The sequence below is a fragment of the Rhinatrema bivittatum genome, chromosome 14 (assembly GCF_901001135.1).
Source record: "Rhinatrema bivittatum chromosome 14, aRhiBiv1.1, whole genome shotgun sequence".
NCBI classification, from domain to species: Eukaryota; Metazoa; Chordata; class Amphibia; order Gymnophiona; family Rhinatrematidae; genus Rhinatrema; species Rhinatrema bivittatum.
Genome location: NC_042628.1, coordinates 8624467 through 8646777, shown reverse-complemented (window position 1 = coordinate 8646777; position 22311 = coordinate 8624467). Strand labels below are relative to the sequence as shown.

General features: G+C 41.8%; 1 long non-coding RNA gene across 1 annotated transcript; it reads right to left on the bottom strand.

Moving 5' to 3' along the window:
- Positions 1 to 1295: 1295 nt before the first annotated feature.
- LOC115076317 lies at positions 1296 to 17076 on the bottom strand. Its single transcript, XR_003852726.1, has 3 exons — positions 17018 to 17076; positions 15141 to 15225; positions 1296 to 10949 (listed from the first exon to the last, which is right to left on the bottom strand). It is a non-coding gene; the product is annotated as an uncharacterized LOC115076317 (long non-coding RNA).
- Between the last annotated feature and the right edge of the window lie 5235 nt (positions 17077 to 22311).

Below are 22311 nucleotides of genomic sequence, written 5' to 3'. Positions count from 1 at the left end.
ATCTGTCCACACAAGCTGCTGCAGAAAACTAGTGGTTCATTCTTGTTTAAAATGCCTACAGAATTTCCCAGGTAACAACATCTCTCCTATTATTTTGCCTAAAATTTTAATTGCGTCTTTTGCCTTTATTCACTGTACAACCTAAGCAATGAACATTGCTGTCTTTTGACTTTGCTTCACTAGGATATGGAACCGAGCTGAATCAGAGATGTATGGCTCCCTCTAATGCTATAATAGTAGTATAGCCTTGACATTGGTCTGATGATAATTTGAGTGCAGTGAAGAGCAGTAATTGGAAAAAAACAGTCATCTCCTAACAGTTTACAGATAGGCCTTAAATAAATATTGAATAAGATAGCAGATAATGCCGAACTCTGCAGTACTTAAATAACAATGTATGCACAAGATACTACAAGTCCCAGCAATCACTTAAACTGTAAGCTGTCTGTGGCAGGGACTCATTGGGCCTGTCTCTAAATTGTTGTAAAGCTGCTGCTTTTGAGCACTCAAGTTTAGTTTATTTCCTTGATTTACTGCAAAATCATTAAAAAAAACCCACCGATGCAGTTTACAGATAGTAAGTAATACAAATAAATGTCACACTTGCTTTTATGTTATTGTTTGGGCTGTTTCTTTTGTGCACATGCTTGTTTACATCTCCTTTATCTATAAGATGTCTCTATAATGCCTTTTGTGGTTTTTATTTATAAAAAAAATTTAAGTAATTTTAAAAATGCCCTACTAACATTAATGCAATGCCTTCTGAATTACCCAAGGCTCACTGTATATCGCAAGCTCCATGCTTCCATGAATTGACAGGATGGGTGATGCAGCCTCTGCAGGGGATACAGAGGAGGCAAACACATAATACAATTCCAGGAGGTCTACGTGTGAAGAAATGCAGGGAAAGCCAGAGATCACTTGGGGGTCCTACAGCATTACAGCAGGTGGTACATTCCAGCAAGTTACTTGTTTTCCCAGACTGTAAAATTCAATGACCTTGTTGGTTGCTGCCTTTTGTCTTCCAGAGCCCCTGCCATTCCCATTTTCACAAAGTTGCACTCAGATCTTTTTGACAAAACATAGAATTATTTGATACGACAGCAGCTGAGTGCAGCTTTGTGAAAATGGCAATGGTAGGAGCTCCGGAAGACAAAATTTACAGCTGACATGCCTGTGGCTGTGCATATACACAAATGAACAGTAGCAGGTATGTTACCCCATCAACTAATCATAGAATCAACATTTCAGATATACTGGGTCTGCTATGACAGCAATTGAAGGAGACACAGCAAAACCTGTAAAGTTGTGAGTTTATTGCATATGTAACAAAAATGAATATGACCTCCTGGGTCCAGCCTGCTATACAATCACACTTTATTCCAGCTGGTTCCATAACCACATTAAATAGACAGTATTCTTTAAATACTTTGATTTTGACATTAAAAAAACATTAGTGTACAACTTTTACAAATGAATAAAAATCAGCAATAAAACAGTGGGTAGATTAAAAGGGATAGCAGCAATACTTAAAAACACAAGACATTACAAAATAAATTAAAAAAAAACAAATATAAAGTGGTCAAGGAACAAAATATAAATGTTTAACAAATTCATACAACAGATTTATATTGTGTTTAAGAGATTAATCTGGTAAATTACTCAAGGTCCTTCAGCTCCCTCTTTCACAAACCTTACAGGATTGCTGAGAGATTTTGGAATTGCTTTGCTAGCCTTGGAATCCAATCTGAACGGGAAAGGAGGGGCTTTCCTTTGGTCTATGATGGAGCAAGGGGTGAGGAACAAGTGCATGCTAGAGCCCTCACAGCACAGCAGGCTGAGCTTTCCTCAGCTCGAGCAAGGCAATATGAACTTCTGGTTTTAGTTAAACATCCCCATAATGGTGATGCAGTCATCTGTGACCCTTTTTTCCTGATTAAATAGAATGGTAGGTTGGGTTTTTTTTATACATCCCTATAAGCATGCATACTCTATGCTCACGGACACAGACTAGATTAAGCAGAAGAGACCTGTAGCCTACGTCCACTGTCGGAAGGAGGGGAGAAGACTCATTTATTCAGACAATTCACCAACCAGGAATACTATCAACACATTTTCCAGAAAACATTAGTGTCAAATACTGCTGGCAGGGTATATCTTGAACATTCTTGCTACACAAGAAAGCAAGCTGCATTTGTTACTGTGGTGGAAGTATCTGAATTAATTCAAGTAGGATCTGTGGCAAGTGCAAACGGCCAGGCTTGGTAAAACCAAGGCGTCATTTTCCACCACCATCTTCAACGTAAGTGTGATATACTTTCACATATACCATCTTGGATTACAGCCACTAACATTCAAACATCTCTTAAATAATTTGGGAACAAGACCAACCTACCCACTAACTACTGCCTCCGAGTCCATCAGGTTGTGTCATTTCTAGCCTCTGTGCTCAAGGTGCCTCAGAAGATGCTGCTGCTGTCCCTATGCAGAGTTACTAGGCCCTACATCTATACAATGCTTTTTTTTTTTTCCCTAGCCCTCTAGTGACTGAAAGACATTTACAAATAAAGCACAGCAAAGATTGTTCACTCTTGGATCAGAATTTCCCTTATATTGTTATAATCCGCTCTCATCATCAATGCTTCTAAAGGCTTTAAATTTAACCCAACCATCCAGTTTTGGCAGATATCTTGGAACTGTACAAAAGCAATAGCTAGGGCCACAGAAACATTTGAAAGTAGTGTAATGTACAAGCTACTGTGTTTAGAATGACCAAGCCCTATGCAGGGATATAGGAGAGAAAGCTTCTTTTCTGGATTATGCTCGGTGGGATGTCTGACCTGTTTCCTGAAGGCCTTGATCACTCAGTACAGTCATATATGATAACCACGTATGGCTGTACTCCGCAGGGCTGTGGAGGGAATCTCATGGCACCACTGTTCTCTAGGCTAAAGACTATTTTATTTATGGAGTCGGATTCAGGACCAAGTACTGCATAGTTCAGTAGCTTTGAGGTGGCTCAAATTATTTTCTTTCTATATAGCTAACTAGAACTGGATTAAAGTACTCCACAAAATTTATTACCGTTGATACTTATTGCACAATACTACTAAGTAACACAGAATTCAAATCAGTGACAAAGATAAAAAACCAATTGATAACGTTTTAGACTCTGTTATATAAACCAAATGGTTATGCCTGCCTAAATCTGGGATACATAAGGGCACTTCATCTATGAAACCTAATATTACAATTTAACAAGGAGCGGGAAGAAATGGAAAATAAAGGGGAATTTCCTTTCCAGCCTCACATCTAATTTGTAGCTATTACTCTGTGAAAAGTACTCACGAGAGGTGTCACCTGTATTCTTATGGTATACGAACTGCTCAGCTCTGCATACGACTACCTAATGTTACTGGAGCTATATGAAATCATCCTGAAACAAGCAGCCTTGCACACATTAGTCTCATCAGACTTGCAGAACTGCATTAACAGTATTGAGCCAGTCCAGCATTAACTCCTAGAGCAGTTTGCGGATATGCCTCAGTCCATAACGCACACAAATCCCTCGTAAAACAAGACGGTCTCTCTTTTTACTGCTAACCTGGAGGCTACTGACAGTTGCACTTTCATGAAGTCATCTGCAGTTCATTACCCATGTGTGCTAATCCTGAAAACCCCAAGTTTTTTCCTTCTTGCTTTTGTTATTCTTTGGAACCAAACACATTTTGAGCCCTGGTAATAAGAAATCTATTAACAGCTGCCACCTAAGGAGGCCACAGCAGTATGCGATGAGGGGAACACACTTAATGAAAAAAATGTCAGATGTCAGTCCACCATTAAATGATCTTTTCTTCCAATAGTGAGGGGGAAGGGAAAAAAAAAAAAAGGTACAGGTTCCCAAAGTTCTTTTGATAAGCTTGCACGTCTCAAATTCCAGTTTTAAGATACAAAGGTTTCTCACAAAAATAAGGGTTTACCCTTACGCTGCACGGCTAAAGGGAAATCCAAACTCAGCAGTGCAAAGCACAATTTGATTGATTGACATGGGGAAGAAACAAGTACAACCAGCTACAAAACGTACCATTTTACAGCTCTACCCAGGCTAAAGGTTTCAGAGAGAGGCCTATTTTCAGAGTTTTACCCATGGGGAATCCCCTTTGAAAATTGCACCCAAACACAAACCGAATTCACAGTCTTCTTACAACTTTAAGTCACGTTACTCAGCCAGTGGCACAGAGATTGCAGCTTACGTCTGTGCTTTCTGTCATGTTTCTTTTTAAGTTTTATCTTTTTTCCTCTGCCTTTACTGCTTGCTTGCTAAACACACCCTAGTTTTCCAAACTTTCATAACCACTTACTTACATTGACTCTGATTACAGGGAGAAGTAAATCTGCAGGGGGAATAAGTCTGCTCCAATGTGCAGAATGTTTAAGCTGTCAATCTGGACATTTAAAACAAAAAAAAAAAAAAAGCCTCAACACAGCTCCCATTTAAAGTTGCCTGTTTCTTCATTTTCTAAAAAAAAATAAATAAAAATAACTCTTACTTTCCTGCAATGGCAGATTTTCATTCTACATCTGCATGCCACCATTCAACAGAATATGCATCTCTCATTCACATTCTATAACAAATGCACGAGTTGTACAAGGCTATAGTTTTAAGCTGTCCCAGACCTTTGTAGTTCTGAATTCTGGGAAGTCAGGCACACTGTAACCTCTATTATAACAGTCTGCTACACACAGCAGTGTCTTTTACAAGAAGATTTTATAATGTTTGCATAGTTGCATGAACCAAGACACACAGACTAAACTCAGTTGTAGGACTGGCGAGTCTTCAAAAGCCTTTCACTTGCTAATACGCTGGCTGAGATGTCAAACGACTACAGGCCATGGACTAAGCTTTTTGGCAAGTACAAAAACAAGAGCTTCCAAGTTTTTGCAATTGGGCCAGTTTTTCCTCAACCTTTTCAATCCCAATGTACACCTACATGAACAAAAATAGTGTGTGGCAAGTGTGGACATGGAGCGGATTCATATGGTCCAAAGAAGAGCCAGGGAAGCACGAAAAGCCCCACCAGTCTCTTCCAAATTTTAAAACAAATGGACAGAAGAGGTGGAGACGCATATGAACCCATCACAATGGACAAATTCCCGCTACATACAAGTTCAGGAGAAGGGAGAAGTCAGAGTGACGCAGGCAGCCTGCTCAGTTAGTTACCTCGGCTGCTGCATATGGTTACCAGAGCTCCTCCTCCACTGCTGCTGTTCCCAACAATCAGAATGAGTCACATCCAGTGCTCAGGGCACTCTCCCTGTCTCACTCAGACTAGAGATAGAAAGTTTGCTTACCATAAACAGAGTTTTCAGTAGATAGCAGAATGACTTAGCCATGACATGTGAGCAATGTCATCCAGCAGCACCAAATGCATTCACCTCTCCTAGATAGTAGATTTTGTTAGTTTTACTGAGCATGTGCAGGAATTCCTGTGCAGGCATTGCCTCATGAGCCTGCTCAGTTGATATCAGAGGTAATCCTAGTTAGACAGTCAACTCTCCAGGGAGCTGGGTGGGTATTTCACATGGCTAATTCATCTTGCTATCTACATAAAAAACAGTTTACAGTAAGCAAACTTGCTTTTTATATGATAAGCATGCTAAATTAGCCATGACACATGGGGAGTCTCAAGCTGAGGATTGCATGGAGAGTTTGCTGAACAAACAACTCTGACCCCACCAGGGAGAACAGATTATGCAAAACTGCTTGTCTAAATTGACTATCAGTCCTCAAGAGATGTGAAATACTTCCTTTCCAAAGTTATCAAGTAGCTTGGGCTCATTCTCTGGAAGCAAATTTGAATACATCCTCATTTTCTTTGCCTTTTTCAAGGTGGATTCTATGACAACAGTATGAGGAGATTATTGGACTAGTCCAAAACCAGGTGATTTCTACACTCTATAGTTGAGATACAACTTTTTAATGCAAGGGATAAGGTTTTCCCACATTCTGATGTGTAACTGATGCAAAATATGAACTGGGAGAGCCGCTGGTTCTGATAGAGTATCCATGATTTGAAGGAGACCAAAGATCTCTAACTGGGGGTCTTTATCCTTGCGTAAATTAACTCCAAGTGTTTTTCCCAGTTTATCTACAAATTTTGAATAAGTGAGGTCTTCTGGAAGAGGGGTATGTTCTCAAGGATCTGGAAGAGAGAAGATATTCTTGTCAAACCTTCTTCAGAACCTCGGGGTGTGAAAACATAGGACTCCAATGATGAAGATGGTGAATCAGAGAGGTTCTCCTTGTTATCCCTGGGAGTGGGGGAATAGCCCTGGTCTGCAACCTCTGAATAGCTCAACTCTGCTGCAATTGAGTGAGATGTTGAAGAATCTCTCAGTAGTGGTTCTGATAATGTGTTTAACCTAATAAGGAAAACTGGTACACCATCCTGTGGGATTGCTGTAGCTATATTGGGAGAGGAAAGGATACAAAGTAACTTATGTCTCCTTGGTTAAAGAGATAGATACATTTTTCATCACATCTGCTATTTGGTTGCATGACTGATGTGTCCTCTTCTTGGAGGCAAAAATGGGCTCCTGTTCCTGAATAGACAGCCAGTTGGAAGTAAGTGGCACTAGAGAACATATTGAGTCTGTTTTTTCCCAATCATAAGCCTTCTGCTATAAAGCCTTGATGGGGTAAGGGCGCTAGTAATGGAAGAGGCAGAGACAGCATATCACCCTCTGTACCAGATCTTGGCAGACCAACATAAAGTTATGTCGGTAATTCTGTATGATACCCACGGTCCAAGGCTTGATGCATCAGATGATGCACTAATAGAGTCAATTTGGTTTTGGCGGTGCAGGGATCTTATGCTTTGGCAGTGTCTGGTACTTGGAAGTCTGAAAAAGCATACTTTGCTTGCAGTGAGTGGCCTTGCTTCAAATGTGTTGGAGTTGGTGCCATGTGGGAGTACATCAATAATACATGCATCAACAGCACTGGAACTGTTTGCATCGAAAGAACACTGGATCTGTATGCCTGTGCATCGATAGGCCATGCATTGGTGGTGCCAATGCACCATGTGTCAGCAGTGCTGATGCATCAAAAGGCAATGGAGCTGATGCGGCGGTGTTTGGATAACTTATGTTTCTTCAGTACTGGTTGCTCCAATGGCCCTGCAGAGTGATGCTATGTCTTGTTTGATGCTGGGCAGTCAGCAAGTACTGAACACTGTGGCTCTGGCTGGGGGAGTTTTTGAGTTGCTCCTGCTCAGCTCTCTTCCCTGAAGATAGATGATGCTGCGCTGCCAGAGGACAGACTACAGGCTACTAAGAGACTTGTGTAGTTCCTCCATTTTATAGGCCCAGGGACACATGGCCATAAGCATAACAGTTTGCCTGGTTACTGATCTGGACCTAGGCACTGATAGCATAGTTCGAGCCCATCTGTGAGGAACATTAACTTATCGCAAATTAAGTTTCTAAAACCACTCACTGTGGGTTTTTTCTTGCCATATATCTTGAGGAGACAAGTTTATTTTTGTTTTTGTGTTTTGTTTTTTTTTAATGTAGCACTGAAAAGTGCTGCTGTGGGTGCTGAAGAGGCAGCAAGGCAACTGAAAAGAGGTATAAGAAGTAACTAGACAACAAATTGAAGAATTCTGAGAAAAAATACTGGACAGATTGAGTAGACATCCATGCTTATGCTTGGACAAAAAATGACTGAGGAGCTTCTTGAGGCAAAGCCTGTCTGGGACTTATCGCACATGACGAGTCCATTTGGTGCCGCCAGATGATGTCACACCCATCATGGCTACTTCAGCCTGCTTATCGACAGGAAGAGAAAGATGAGGAAGTGCTGCTGCATACTGCCCATTGATTACCACATGCCAAGGCTCATTCTATAGCTAGGAAGAGGCATGCATGGTTATACATGTTTAAGAGCTACTGCTGGTGACTCTTGTTGCTGTGGAGTTGGGAGCAGAGCTGCATCGGAATATTGGGCAGCAGTGACTTTTCTGTGGCACACCTGATTAGGTCTGAAGGCACACTGGTTGGGAAATACTGAATTAAGCAATCCTGAAATCCTCTTGAAAAGACACCCCACTGATCATGTTTCGATTACAGTTTTATGTAGTTGTTTTTAGGTGTGTTTTGTCATCACTCTGTCTGTTCATCAATCTATAGGCATGTATCGGTACACTCCATAAACCTACATCCCTGAAATCTGGTAGGTGGGTCTCAAATTTCAGCCAAATTGATACATGGAGCAGTACATGTGATATAGAAGTGGAGGGCCAACCAAAAGCAAGCAGAAACTGCTGCTTTCATACCACATCAGTACATGTTGGGGCCAGCCAATCACAGTTCCAAAGCCAAATAAGTTCCCACTAGCTGCATATTGCACAAAGAAAAGCAGCACCTATTGTTCTGATACAAACATTCCCAAACTATAAGACCACTGGGCCTACTTTGTATTATGCTCTACATGCAGGATTCAGACTTGTTTTAATTCTTTGCTCCACTTTTTAAATCTGCCGTTTTCATGCCTTCCTCCCCAGACAGTATGCCTGATTGTCTCAACTACCCTTGCCAGCTCAAGGGCTAGAGGGGTGCCTCCTCCAAGATGTGCCCTCTTATTGCTCGTTGGTTGGCAGGGGCCACTACTGCTGTTTTTCCTCTCTCCTCAGCCAGGCCCAGGCCCATCACCTCCTAGAATGCTGCTGCATCATTCTTTCATCTACTTATTATTGAGAATTTGCTGAATTCAGAATTCAATATCTATGTTCAAAGGAACTGTTTGTACTCTAAAATATAAATTGTATTTTGGCATTAACAATCTCATACACTCAAGATCCTCACACCCAAAAATCCAGCAAAAAATGGAAGGATATGCCAATATTTTAAGGTCAGCTATGCTTATTTTCTACCCTACTTTAAAGGGTTATAGTGGACTCCTCAAAACAGGATGCCACTGGGACCAGAAAGTGTTCTTGTAATATAAACAAAGTTTTTACAACAGAAATTACTTCCATAGGAAGGATCACAATACTTTCAAAAGGTGCCCCTATAATCAAAATATTTTTAAAGCAGAAATTCTTTAGACTGGAATCTACCATAGCTATCCATTGCAAAAAAAGACAGACAATTACTTACAAAATGACCGAAATAAATTGAGTGCACAATTAACTAACTTAAAATTGATATACAGATATAAATATATATCTAAGATATCAGTAATTTTTAACAGAACTTCCCATGAGTGAAAACAAGATTAAATGACCAAACATGGAACTATTGGCCAGTCAATAGTATAGGTACCAGGCAATAGGCGATTATGACGACATCATTAAGCTTCTTTCTGTTGCTTTTTTAAGATGGCTATCATAAGGCAAATACAGACTGCCATGTTTTTTCCATAATTGATAAATCTTGTTACATCGACAGGGAACAGTCATGTCTAGAAACAATGCTGTCCTTGGGTAATACTAACCTCCAAATGTCATTATTCTCTCCCTTGGGGACCATATTCTCTACTATCACCCATTAGCGCCATATTTGCCATATAAATTTATTTACACATAAAATGTATTCAAGCAAATCAATGTTAGTGCTACTTTGACTTGTGTTGTCCAACTGTTGGCTGGCTCTTAATTCATGTTCCATCTTTTGTGCAAATCAAAAAATAGGTCAGTCATATTAATGAAACATCTCACTCATTTGGAAACCATCTTTAAAGCAGTAGCTGCAGATGTTCAGGAAACAGCCAACCACAGCAAGTCACAGCCTTTTCTCTTCCATGTAGACTAACCAATAGCTCTTTTTCACCTTTGAACATTAATAGACTTGCAAGATGTAATCTTTCCCCTTCCCTGAACAATGCTTTTTACAGGGTCAATTACTGTTAAGGTCAAAACTTAGTTTATAGTTTAGTAATCTCCTAGTAAAATCTTGTTACAACTTCAAGTCACATGTTAGCTGCTGGGTAAAACAGCGGCACAGAAATCACAGCTTACTGGTTTATTCTTTTGCTTTTTGACATGCTCCTTTTTTTTAAAAAATAATTCTTCCTCCATCTGCTTGCTTGTAAAACACACCCCATTTTTTTTTCACACTTTCATAACCACTTAAATTTACTGTGACTGCAGGGAAAAGTAAGCTTGCACGAGAAATAAGACCATTCCAATGTGCAGAATATTTAAGCTGTCAATTTGGGCATTTAAAACAAAAAACTCTCAACACAGCTCCCCTTTAAAGTTGCCTATTTCTTCATTTCTCTATAAAAAAAAAAAAAGTCATAACTTCCTGCTACGGCAGATTTTCATTCTATGTTTGCATGCCAACATTCATCAAAATATGCTTCTGTCGTTTACATTCTATTACACAATCATAACACAAATGTATGATTTTTTTTTTTTTGTAATGCTGAAGTTTTAAACTGTTCCAGAACTTCGGAGCTCTGGATTTTAGCAAGTCAGGCACACTGTAACCACTGAACCTCTCTTAGGGCTGTAAGCTGTTGTCGGGGTACGGCAGTCACAAGGACCTTTTCCAGTTGAAGACCCTTGACAGACCAGGCTCAGTTCAATATTTCACAATCCAACCAAACCTGCAGACTGACGAAACTACCAGACACGGGCTTGTCATTCCAGCAGAAGCTCTCAGAAGCAAATAGTGTTCCTGTTCTGTTGGAAGGAATGCTTAGCTGTACATCTCAGTCCCCCAGAGAACGGGAAGGGGAGGGGGAGAGAACTCCAGCCCCCAGATCTTCTCCTGTTCTCCTACTGCTCAGAGCTGCTCCCTTCCAGCTCGTGATCTGCTTGGCTCCTTTCCTTTGGTTTCCTTGTCACTCCACAGCAAACCCGCACGTTTCTTCCACAGCTGTCAACAGCTTCTCATAAAGCTTCTCGTAAGTCTCATAAGGTGGAATGTCAATCCGGTTAAAGCTGAAGAAAAAAAAGAATGCGAACCATCAAATTACTGTAGTGCTCTGCAAAGGGCTACATGGAATACTCATCAGAGTGTTGCACCTGTTAATGTTATTATTATTTTCCCTTTCTGCACACCTTGTTTATTGTAAACCGGCATGATGCGATCCCATCGCGAATGCCGGTATAGAAAAAACTCAAATAAATAAATAAATAAAAATAAATAAAATCAGTTCACTTCGTTTTACAATGTAATGCCTAATGTCATTCCATGAAAGGAGTTTATTATTAAAAATAATAACTTTGTTCTGTAGCTCACAAATGAATCATAGCTTTAAAAAAAAAAAAAAAAATCCCAAAAATGAACATTTGCACCAATGTAAAATCTGACAGTTTCAATGCCGATAGGTGTCTAGAAATGTCTTGCTCAGAAAGAGAGCACCTCAGGCTGACCAATGGTGCAAAGATAGCATAGTGACTACTAGTAGTCCAAGGATGGAGAAAAGATATCACAATATAATCCTGGAAGAATACATGTGCCAAGTTTGTTACCATTAAACAAAGGCAAACGATCAGTATTCGAATTACAAAGGCATGGAGCCACTATGATGCAATGTGTGTACACCAGACTGATTTTCTCTCAGTCAAAATGTCCCCAACAATTTGGATCATTGTTGAAAGACCTCTTTATCAGCAGGCTTACTAATATTCATTGAGATGTTGATTTGGAAGTTTGAATCATCATACTACAGGAGGCGCCAAGAAGAGGCGTTTTGCTTGACATAAGGGTACTTATTTTAATTGCAAGCTGAAAAATTATCAAGATACTGCAGACCAATAAATAGATTTATGGGCAAGCAACATAAGTAGCCATTGAGCCAACTGTGATGCAGACAGCTCTAAGATATTAAGGTCTCACTAAATGAGAAAATCAGTTGTTCAATATACACATAAAATGTGCGTCATATTGGCTCCATGCTCTTGTAATTCAAGTACTGATTGTTTGATATTGTTTATGTCAAAAACAATATCCAACTAACTGAAATGCAAGGGCTGTGGGGTAGGGAAGAAGCATTACGGGCTGTCCTTTTAAAAAAAAAAAAAAAAAAAATGATGGTGCTTCCATTTACATCGGTGTGGTCAACAGGCCTCCAGTTCAGATAGAAGAGCTGGACTGAGATCTGGTTGAAGCCATCTCAAAAGGTGGGAAAGAAGGGAGAAGTGTTGCTCATTGGAGATTTTAACCTGCCAGATGCAGATTGGAGCGTCCCTTTTGCGGAATATGCAAAACGTAGAGAGATAGTGGATGCCCTTCAGGAGCTCTGCTCAAACAAATGGTAATGGAACCCACGAGGGAGGGTTTGATACTCAACCTGGTGCTCAGAAATGGGGATAATGTTTCTAATGTCCAGGTAGGTGCCCAAATGAACACCAGGGATCATCAGATGGAGTGGCTTGATATTGCAAATAAGATACGAAAAAGTTGCAAAAAGACCTGAGTTTTGAATTTCAGAAACATGGAATTGCCAAAAACCAGAAAACTGAAAGACAATGAGTGAGGTGGAACAGTGGGGAAATTAAAAGGAGCCATTGCAAAGGCAACAAATCTGTATGTTAGAAAATTAATGAAAAAGGCAAAAAGAACAGCGTTCAAGAAGTTTACAGGATCCCAAAAAGAGGAACACAGGGAAGAGTATCCAGTGAAACTGAGGGAGATGAAGAAAGAAATCAGGAAGCAAAAGGTCAAGTGGAAGAAAGGATTGCCAAAGAGGTAAAGCAAGGTGACAAAACATTTTTCAGATATGTCAGAGAAAGAAGGAAAGCCCGAAGTGATATAGCGAAACTGAAAGGGGACGAGGAGCAGCGTGTGGAGAATGACAAAGAAATGACAGAAATATTAAATACTTCAGTTTGGTCTTCACTAAAGAAGGACCGTTGCCATTTGACAAGACTGTGGATGAGAGTGGAGTAGTTGTAACCCCCATTACAGAAGAGAATGTATGGAAAGAGCTAGGAAACCTGGAAGTGGACAAGGCAGGGAACATCCCAGGATACTGAGGGAACTCAGAGCTGTGCTGCAGGTCCGCTGTGTGACCTGTTCAAGAGATCCCTGGAAACGCAAGGTTGTAGGAGAGCGGTGGTGGTCCCGCTTCACAAAAGTGGGAGCAGGGAAGGAGCTGGAAACCACAGGCCGGTTAGCCTCACCTCGGTGGTGGGAAAATTAATGGAGACTCTGCTGAAGGAAAGGATAGTGAACTATCTACAATCTGGTGGGTTGTTGGACCCCAAGCAGCATGGATTCATGAAAGGAAGGTCCTGCCAGACAAATCTGACTTTTTTGATTCGGGGATGAGAGAACCGGATCAAGGAAGAGGGCTCGATGTGATTTACTTGGATTTTAGCAAAGCTTCCAATACAGTCCTGCAAAGGAGGCTCGTGAATAAAATGAGAAGCTTGGTGTGGGCGCCAAGGGGGTGGAGTGGATTACTAACTGGTATGTAATGGTAAATGGAGCCCACTCAGAGAATGGTTTTAAGTGGAGTGCCTCAAGGATCGGTTTTGCGACCGGTTCTGTTCAATATCTTTGTGAGCAACATTGCAGATGATACTAAGATCTGCAACAGAGTGGACATGCCTGAAGGACTAGATAGAATGAAAAGTGATTTAAGAAAAACTGAAGAGTGGCCAAAAATTTGGCATCTGCGATTCGATGCCAAGAAGTACAGAGTCGTGCACTTGAGGAGCGGAAATCCAAAAGATCTGTATGTGATGGAGGGTGAAAGACTATTATGCACTGTTCAGGAGAGGGACCTTGGGGTGATTGTGTCTGGTGATCTGAAGGGTGCAAAGCAATGCGACAAGGCGGTAGCTAAAGCCAGAAAAATGCTGGGCTGCAGAGAGAGAGGCATAACTAGCAGGTAAAGGGAAGTGATAATGCCCTGGTACAGATCCTTGGTGAGGCCTCACCTGGAGCACTGTGTTCAGTTCTGGAGACCGTATCTCAATAAGGATAGACAGGATGGAAACGGTCCAGAGGAAGGCAACCAAAATGGTGTGGGGTCTGTTTCAGAAAACCTATGAGGAGAGGCTGAAGGAGCTAAATATATATAATCCTGAAGGAGAGGAGGTGCAGGGGAGATTTGATACAGACCTTCAGATACCTGACTGGTATCAACAATGCACAAACTTCAAACCTTTTCCGCTGGAAAGAGTAGAACTAGGGGTCACGCAATGAAACTCTAGGGATGACGACTAAGAAACAATATCAGGAAATATTTCTTCACAGAGAGGGTGGTGGATTCCTGAAATGCCTTCCCACAAGAGGTGGTGAAGATGAGAACAGTTAATGAATTCAAAAGAGCATGGGACAAGCACTGCAGATCCTTAAAGAACGTGATGGTATAATATTTCTGCATGGGGATAACCTGCATGGAGCGGCAGTTACTACCCTTAACAGAATGCATGGGGGTAACCTGCATGGAGCAGCAGTTACTACCCTTAACAGAATGCATGGGGGGAACCTGAATGGAGCGGCAGTTACTACCCTTAACAGAATGCATGGGGGTAACCTGCATGGAGCGGCAGTTACTACCCTTAACAGAATGCATGGGGGTAACCTGCATGGAGTGGCAGTTACTGCCCTTAACAGAAACATGGGGGGGAACCTGAATGGAGCGGCAGTTACTACCCTTAACAGAATGCATGGGGGTAACCTGCATGGAGCGGCAGTTACTACCCTTAACAGAATGCATGGGGGTAACCTGCATGGAGTGGCAGTTACTGCCCTTAACAGAAACATGGGGGGAACCTGCATGGAGCGGCAGTTACTGCCCTTAACAGAATGCATGGGGGTAACCTGCATGGAGCGGCCAGTTACTACCCTTAACAGAATGCATGGGGGTAACCTGCATGGAGGCGGCTGTTACTACCCTTAACAGAATGCATGGGGGGTAAATCTGGAAGAAGTGACAGTTGCTTTCATAAGAAAATTGCTGGATAGACTAGCTGGACCATTTGGTCTTTCTGCCGTCATTACTATGTTAAATAGTAATAACCTTGGTACATGTATTCTTCTGGAGGCGGTACCAGGATTAAATAAAGATAGCAGAGGAACACAGTAAATGACAGCTTCACCAAGCAAACAAGCTGCAGCATTTAGGGGAAAGAAGGAAGACAGGCAGACGTTTCAGAAAAGACACTGCATCTCACCAGGTGTGGGCTTTTGGCAGGTTGTCTGTGTTTGCATCGATCAGATGTATGGTGAAGAGTCTGGGCCCTGCAGTGCCTGTAGAACCTTACAACCAACAGTCTAGTTAATGCACTTTGGCAATCCACAACATATGCAAAACTGACAAATTAATTACTTGTTATAAAGAAAGAACCTCTAGAAACGTAACCATAAAAAAATGAATATGTAAATCTGGGTCGAGGGGCAGCATTTCATAAGCTGTTAGTGCAGGGGGCACTAAATTACAAACCGCACTAACATACTCTTAGCAGTGTTAACATAACCGAAGAAATACGATCACACACCACCACCCCCAATTTGTTTCCATATCCTGAAGATGAGGGGCAGCCATTGAGGGGGCAAGGAAAGGAAGTTCTGGGGTTTATTGTGCAATTTGTGATAAATATACCGTAAAATACCCAAGCCAATTTACAGCTGAATGATAAAGCACAACACTTATGTGGCATGACGACCTTGCACTGCTCCCACTGCAATGGATGCAGGCGGTTTACACAAAAGAACTGGCTAGCAGGCTGAAACGGTGGGCACTGGGAAGCCGGGACCTCCAGTCGGCACAGAACTGGTTTACTGTAACACACTAAGCACAACCAAAGACTAACATAAAGGCTTTTAAACAAATGGAAGGTGATCCTCAGAGCAAATAGCTGGCATTTTCTTATTATTTATGATTTTTGCTCTGTATTTTATTTTTATGCTCTTTTAGTAATTCTATATTAATGCAATGTTTTAAGTTTTTATTTTTGATATTTTATTTTATTATTAATTTGAATTTATTTAGTATTACTTAATAATTTGAATTATGTTATTTTATACTTTTCTTGTCCGATTTGTAAACCGTTGTGTTGGTACTTCCAAACGACGGTATAGAAAAACTGTCAAATAAATAAATAACAATAAGATCCCTGGAAAATGATCACAACTGGAACATGTGGTCATCCAGCTGTTGCTATAGCTACCATTTTTCCCTGCATTGTTGAGGTGGTTGGGGGGGGGGGGGGTGACCACAGATACAGAACATAGGATCAGCTCTAAATGAAAAACAATGGGACCCACTAAATCCTAATTTTCTCAGGAAACAATCACGAGAGAATGTCACATGTGATTATGATGTTTAATATGTTGCTAGCAAACCTTTGCAAATTAGCTTACCAGCAAGATCAGACTGGTAGTGTGTGGTCCCTGATAAAACAAACTATCAATTTTAAGATTGGTATCATAGTACAATAAGGTTCAGTACTGGAGAGCAGACAAAATATTCACTAACCCCTTCTCTAGTCAATTCAATAGGCAGGCATCTTGCAGTTTCCACACTCCAGCAGAGCACCTGATTCACTAAGGGTTTTTCCCATAAACACAAAATGGGAGAGAAAAGTCTTAATGAATCTGGCCAGAGTTTGGTCTGAGATGTCACATAGTCAAAAGTTATGTCAGGAACACGATAAGTTAGGGCTTAAACTATGTATGGCAAGCAAACAGTGCCTCTTGGCTAATGGACCCATTAGGTTACAGCTGAGAATGTAACCGGACATGAAAGGTTTACTCAGGACGGATTTTTGGTTTAATGGCGTTAAGCCTCATTTGTTCACATACAACTATGATTGTGGCGTACACTGGTGCACGTAGCTTTCAGACAAGAATGTGGATTAAAGCATGCAAAATGCACTTTGGGAAAAGGGTGGTATACAAGTCTAAATAAAGTAGCAAACCTGCCACCACATGCGTAACTTCCTTGGACTATGTTCTACATAATTTCCATGAAAAAACTTCTAAGCCCTGCTTCCGTATAATAAAGATGGCCCAGATTGGTGCCTCCTGCAAGCTTCCAGTGGATCAGCACCTTGCAAAGCCTTGAAACCCTGGAGAGGAACCCGCGTGGAACCGGTCACAAACTGGAGCAAACCTGGCTCTCCTTTCTTCGTCAAAGTTCTCCACTGCCTGCCAGAACCATTTGACAATACTGCTGTCTGCCATGCAGTGCTTGAGGCGCGTGTTTGCCTTCCAGTCGCTCAGATCGATTTTATCCAAGCCTCCTATAATCAGCTGGGAAGCACAAAGATAAAAGGTCAGGTTCATTATCTATTACAGGCTAAACAGAACAATAGGAATGCAACTTTCGGGTCAAATTGCTGTCATTCCGCCCCCCCCTCCCCCACACTGTCCTTAGTGCTGCTCTGACTGTTACTTAGGAAATATCAACTGACCAGGCTCAATGGTTTCCTGCTGGGAGATATTGGGCTGTATTACCCATTCGATATGTTCAGGCTGTGCTACTTACTCCTGTGGGAAATTCCACGCAAACTGTGCAATGCAGAATTTGCAGCCCCCCAGCGCAGCAGAATTTACAAAAGACCAGGCTCCCCTGAGCATGGCAACATAAAGAATCAGCTCCATGAGCCGGCAGGAGGAGGAAGATGGCAGCGCAGTTTTTTCTGCACAAAGAGTGGGCTCCGTGAGCATGTGGGAGGAGGGGGAACTGGTGCGGAGGGCCCCTGCATTAAGAGCCGGCTTCTGTGATTGCAGCTGGCTCTGCAAGCCGGTGGGAAAGAGGAGAACTGCTGCGGCAATCTCTGCCAGATTGGTTGAGCCAGCAAGAAGAGCAGCTAAAGGAGGGGCCAGAAGCAGCACTTCCGGTGAGCAGAGGCAAGCAGGAGTCTGGAGGGCCGGCTTGGCCTGCAGCTGCCTGCCTTGTAAGTGCTGCAAGCTATCCGAGAGGAGCTTGGGAGAGAGAGGGGGCCAAGCTAGAAGGGCGAGGAAAAGAGAGAGGAGGGTCCTGCAGGGGGGAGCCGGTGTCTTGCTGATGGCCTGGTAGGAGCATGAGAGCATGCAAGCAAGGGAGGAAACTGGGGAAGAGGGCAGTTCAAGTCTAGCAGGAGGACAATCTGGTGAAGGGCTGAAATGGAAAATACTTAATTTCAATTATATTCCAGGGAGGGGGGGGAATAGAGAGGTGGGGGCGGGTTTAGCCTTGGTAGGTGGTCTGCACCTGGAAGAGGGAGTGTCTGAGCTTGGGGGGTCAATTCAGGGCAGGGAGAGAGGCTGGGTTTTAGGATGGGGAAATTTTGCACACAAAAATTAAAAACTATTTTTGAGTAACAAATTTAAAATGCAGTTCATAAAATAGTGATTATATTGTGTTATGAATAAATGAAGTTTACAGAACTTTAAAATATTGTGTGCAGAATCCTCCCAGGTGCAGCCACTGCTGCTATGTTATTGTAAAGTATTTATTTATTTATTTTTTTGGTTTTTATATACCGATCTTCCTGCATTAAATACAAATCAAACCGGTTTACAAGGAACAAGAAACTGCCTGTACGGCGATACATACAAAGTATGGGGCCTTAAGTCTGGCATCTGGACAGAAACTATTACTTAGCACAGCTCTCTGCACCCTAGGAGCAGAAGGACGTGATCAGACAACACCCCGAGCACTTTCTAGCCAGGTCTGCATTCTTCAGGCTTTGTTTACTGACCAGGGAGCTCTTTTTTCTTTCTTCCTAAAGTGAGCAGTGCAGGTATGTTTCCAGGGGGGTATGCTGACTTGGAGTGTGTGCAAATTCTCAGTTATAATGTGTAATCACATCATCCCATGGCATTCTTATTATGTCTACTGTTGATCTGAACATAACATTTGGTTATTAGAAAAAAAATAAGTCATTCATGTGTACCTCAAGCTCCTTTTGGTCAAAAGGCTTTAGCAGGTGTTGTGGGATAGCTCATTAAAACCCTTCTGAAGAGCCAGGAACTGTGCCTCGATTCCTCTCATGAACCGCCAATTCACATATAATCTGATAAAGCAAGTCAAAAGTGAAAATCAGGAGCAATGCCCGAAACCTGGTGCCACTGGCCAAGCTCTACACCCAGTCATTGGAAAGGATATTCTACTGGATTATCATGGAATTCCACTTCAAAGCGCTTTTTTTTTTTTTTTTATGTCCTTGCACTTCCATTATACCTCACGTGACTACTTAAATTGGGGTAAACTACCTCGTCTGATGACTGCTGCATGCAAGTTTAAAAGCGCTGCTAGAAGGCTGCTCCAGTGGCAGCAGCGTGGGGAGGGAGGCCGTGTCACTGTGCAATATAGCCACCTACTGGTCGCATTTAGGAGCAGGATCACAGTTTCAGAAGGAGCCCTGGTACACGGCCGCCACTCCAAAGACTGAACTAAAATGAAGTTGGGAGGGAATATAAAACAAGAGGCAAAACTCCCCAGGAAGCTGGCAAATGAAAGCTCATGGCATCAGATCCAGCCCTGGAAACCCAGAGGAGCGGGAAGAAACGGATGGGTCCACACAAAACAACCAGCACCCAGATGTTCTGGGGAGCCTGGATTTTTCCGGTTTGCCATCCCAACCCTAATTACTCTGTCTTTAAAATGATTTCCATATACTCTTACCACTTCTGATATGGAAAGCACTAGTCAGGGGCCCTTTTTGAAATTCTGTGCTCCAGGGGAAAACGTTACCTGACATATTCTCTCTTGTTCTCTTCTGTAACAGAAACATTTCTTTCCATTTGGCTTCAGCTCATGCTGAAGAATGCGGCCCAAACGCATTGTGCTCTACACAAAAAGTGTGATCCAGCACTGGAGTAATGTCATTCTCCCTGTCAACACAGAGAAGAAAAACACGATGCTGACAAGCTGTCTATCTAATCACGTGAACTTCCTTTATCATCTCTCCTAATAGTATAATTAAGCATCCACTGAGAAAGACAATTCTAGCAGGTGCTGGCACTGCAGAAAGTGGAAGATCGCATTCACGTGGCCACGGCCAGCAAACCAAGAGACAGCAGGAGCACTGGCTTTGGGCAACTCTGTTCCCCCATGCACACTTATTTTTAAGTTCACCACTTTTTTCCTCTTCTGGTCAAAATTTGGTCTAAGGGCCACAAAACAAGTCTGGTTTTTAAAGCTGTCCAAATGAATATTCACGAGGTATGTTTGCACACAGTCTCAAATTTAAAGAAGAACAAAGTTCATTTGCATACTTTGTCACCCTGAAAATCTGATCCCTCTGTGGCCCTCCAGTGTTAGAGCTGGCATCACGCTCTATTATGACTGCTATACCTCAAGTATATAAAAGAATGCTAAATAAATAAATAAATATTACTCAGCACTTCACCCCTTTGCCTCCTAATGTTCTCCTCTTCTAAATCACGATGTCTTCAGGCTACAAGTAATTGCCACTTTATATTCAAAGTTTCTTTAAACATTATGATTTTGCCCTGAGTTTGCAGGACTGCATTATAAGGAGTCTATCACTTGTTATCGCTTAATGTGATGGTGATGGATTTCCCTGCATTTGAGGGGCAGGTGTATCTTGTACCTGTACACCACATTTGCAATTAGGAACTTAGCATTGTTGCCTTACGTTTCTACACATGTTTATCAGTCTTTTCAAGTTCACCATTTGGGGACAATTAACAAGGAAGCATCTTCCCCGTGCCAGAGAAAGAGTAGATAATTGCCGTCTCTCTTAGACCTTGAGCATAAATAGTGCATGGAGTTATAAGGTTCTCAACTTGGAATAAAAGGGGAAAAACACAGAAAAAGCAGTTTTCTTATAAACAATTATAGAATATTCAAAAAATAATCCACAATTTAAAAAAAAAAAAAAAAGGGGGTCTTGATTGCATAGGTCTTCACACCTCTAGTCTCAATATTTGGTGGAAGCCCCTTCTGCAGCAATAACCATAAGTTGTTTATGATAGGATCTACCAACTTTGCACAGTGGATGGCACAGTTTGTGTCCATTTTTCATGGCAGAAGAACTCGAGCCCTTTCACAACTGGCTGGGGCTGCAGTCTTCAGTTCTCGTCACAGATTTTCTGTTAGATTCAGGTCTGGGCTTTGACTGGGCCATTCACTTTCTTCTTGCTGAGTGGCTCCATTATTGCTTTTGCTTTGTGCTTAGGTTCATTGTCCTGTTGAAAGGTGAATCTTCTCCCTAGTCCCAGCTCTATGGCAGAAGAGAACAGGTTTCCCTCCAGGACTGCCTGCACTTTGCACCATCCACATTTCTCTCCATCTTCACAAGCCCCCTCCCCCGTCCCTGCTGCAAAGCATCCCCACAACATAATGCCGCCATCACCGTGCTTTAGTGTAGGGATGATGGCAGCAGGACCACGTGCTGGGTTTGTTTTACGCCACACACACGACTCAGCACTGAAAGCGAGAAGTTCCACTTTAGTCTAGTAAACCACAAAGCTTTCTCCCACATGCTTGCAGTGGCCCTGAATGTTTTCTTTGCCAATACTCTGCAGCATATCTTATGGCTTTTCTTCAGCTGTGACTTCCTTCTTGCCACCCCTCCTCATGCAGGTCATGTTTGTGGAGTAATCTTGAAATTGTTGAACAGTCTACATTTTTCCAGTCTCAGCCAGAGGCCTCTGTAGTTCTTTTAAAGTAATCTTAGGCCTCACAGTGACCTTCCGCAGCAGTTTGCTTAATCCACGGCTACTGACTCTGCAGGGACGGCCTGATAGCGGCAGTGTCTTTGTGGTGCCAAACTGTTTCCATGTTACAATGATGGACCTGACAGTGTCCCAAGAGAAATTCAAACACATTGACATTTTCTTAGAGCCCTTCCCCAATCCGTACCTTTGAATAACAACATCCTGGAGTTCTTTCAATAGCTACTTGTTGGGCCTGCTTTGATCTTTGCTTCAAATTCACTTCATACATCAGAAATAGCTTGAATCTTCATCCAGGAGTATTTGAATCAGCTCGACTAGTGTGATTGGACAGAAGTAGGCTCTAACTTCTTATGGGCCTTGCTGAGGCAATTTTTTGAACTGGAGCTAATTTGGGTTTGCTGTGACAAAGGGTGTGGAGACTTATGTAAACAAGACTTTTACAGTATTAATTATTTTTGGATTATAACTTTTTTCACAATTAAAGTGTAGAGTATGCTGTGAAAATACAAACTCCTACTTTCATGCATTTTGATTTGTATTTTTTAGACAGCGGCATTTGAAAACGTTTACAAAGCACTGTAAACTTTAGATATGGCACGAAGGTTAAGGATTATTTCACATTTCAGATTAAGTAAACTGTCTGTAAAACGTATTTGATTTATAATAAATTCAGTTTATTCTATTAGGCTGATAAAGCTGTTCTTTTGGGTA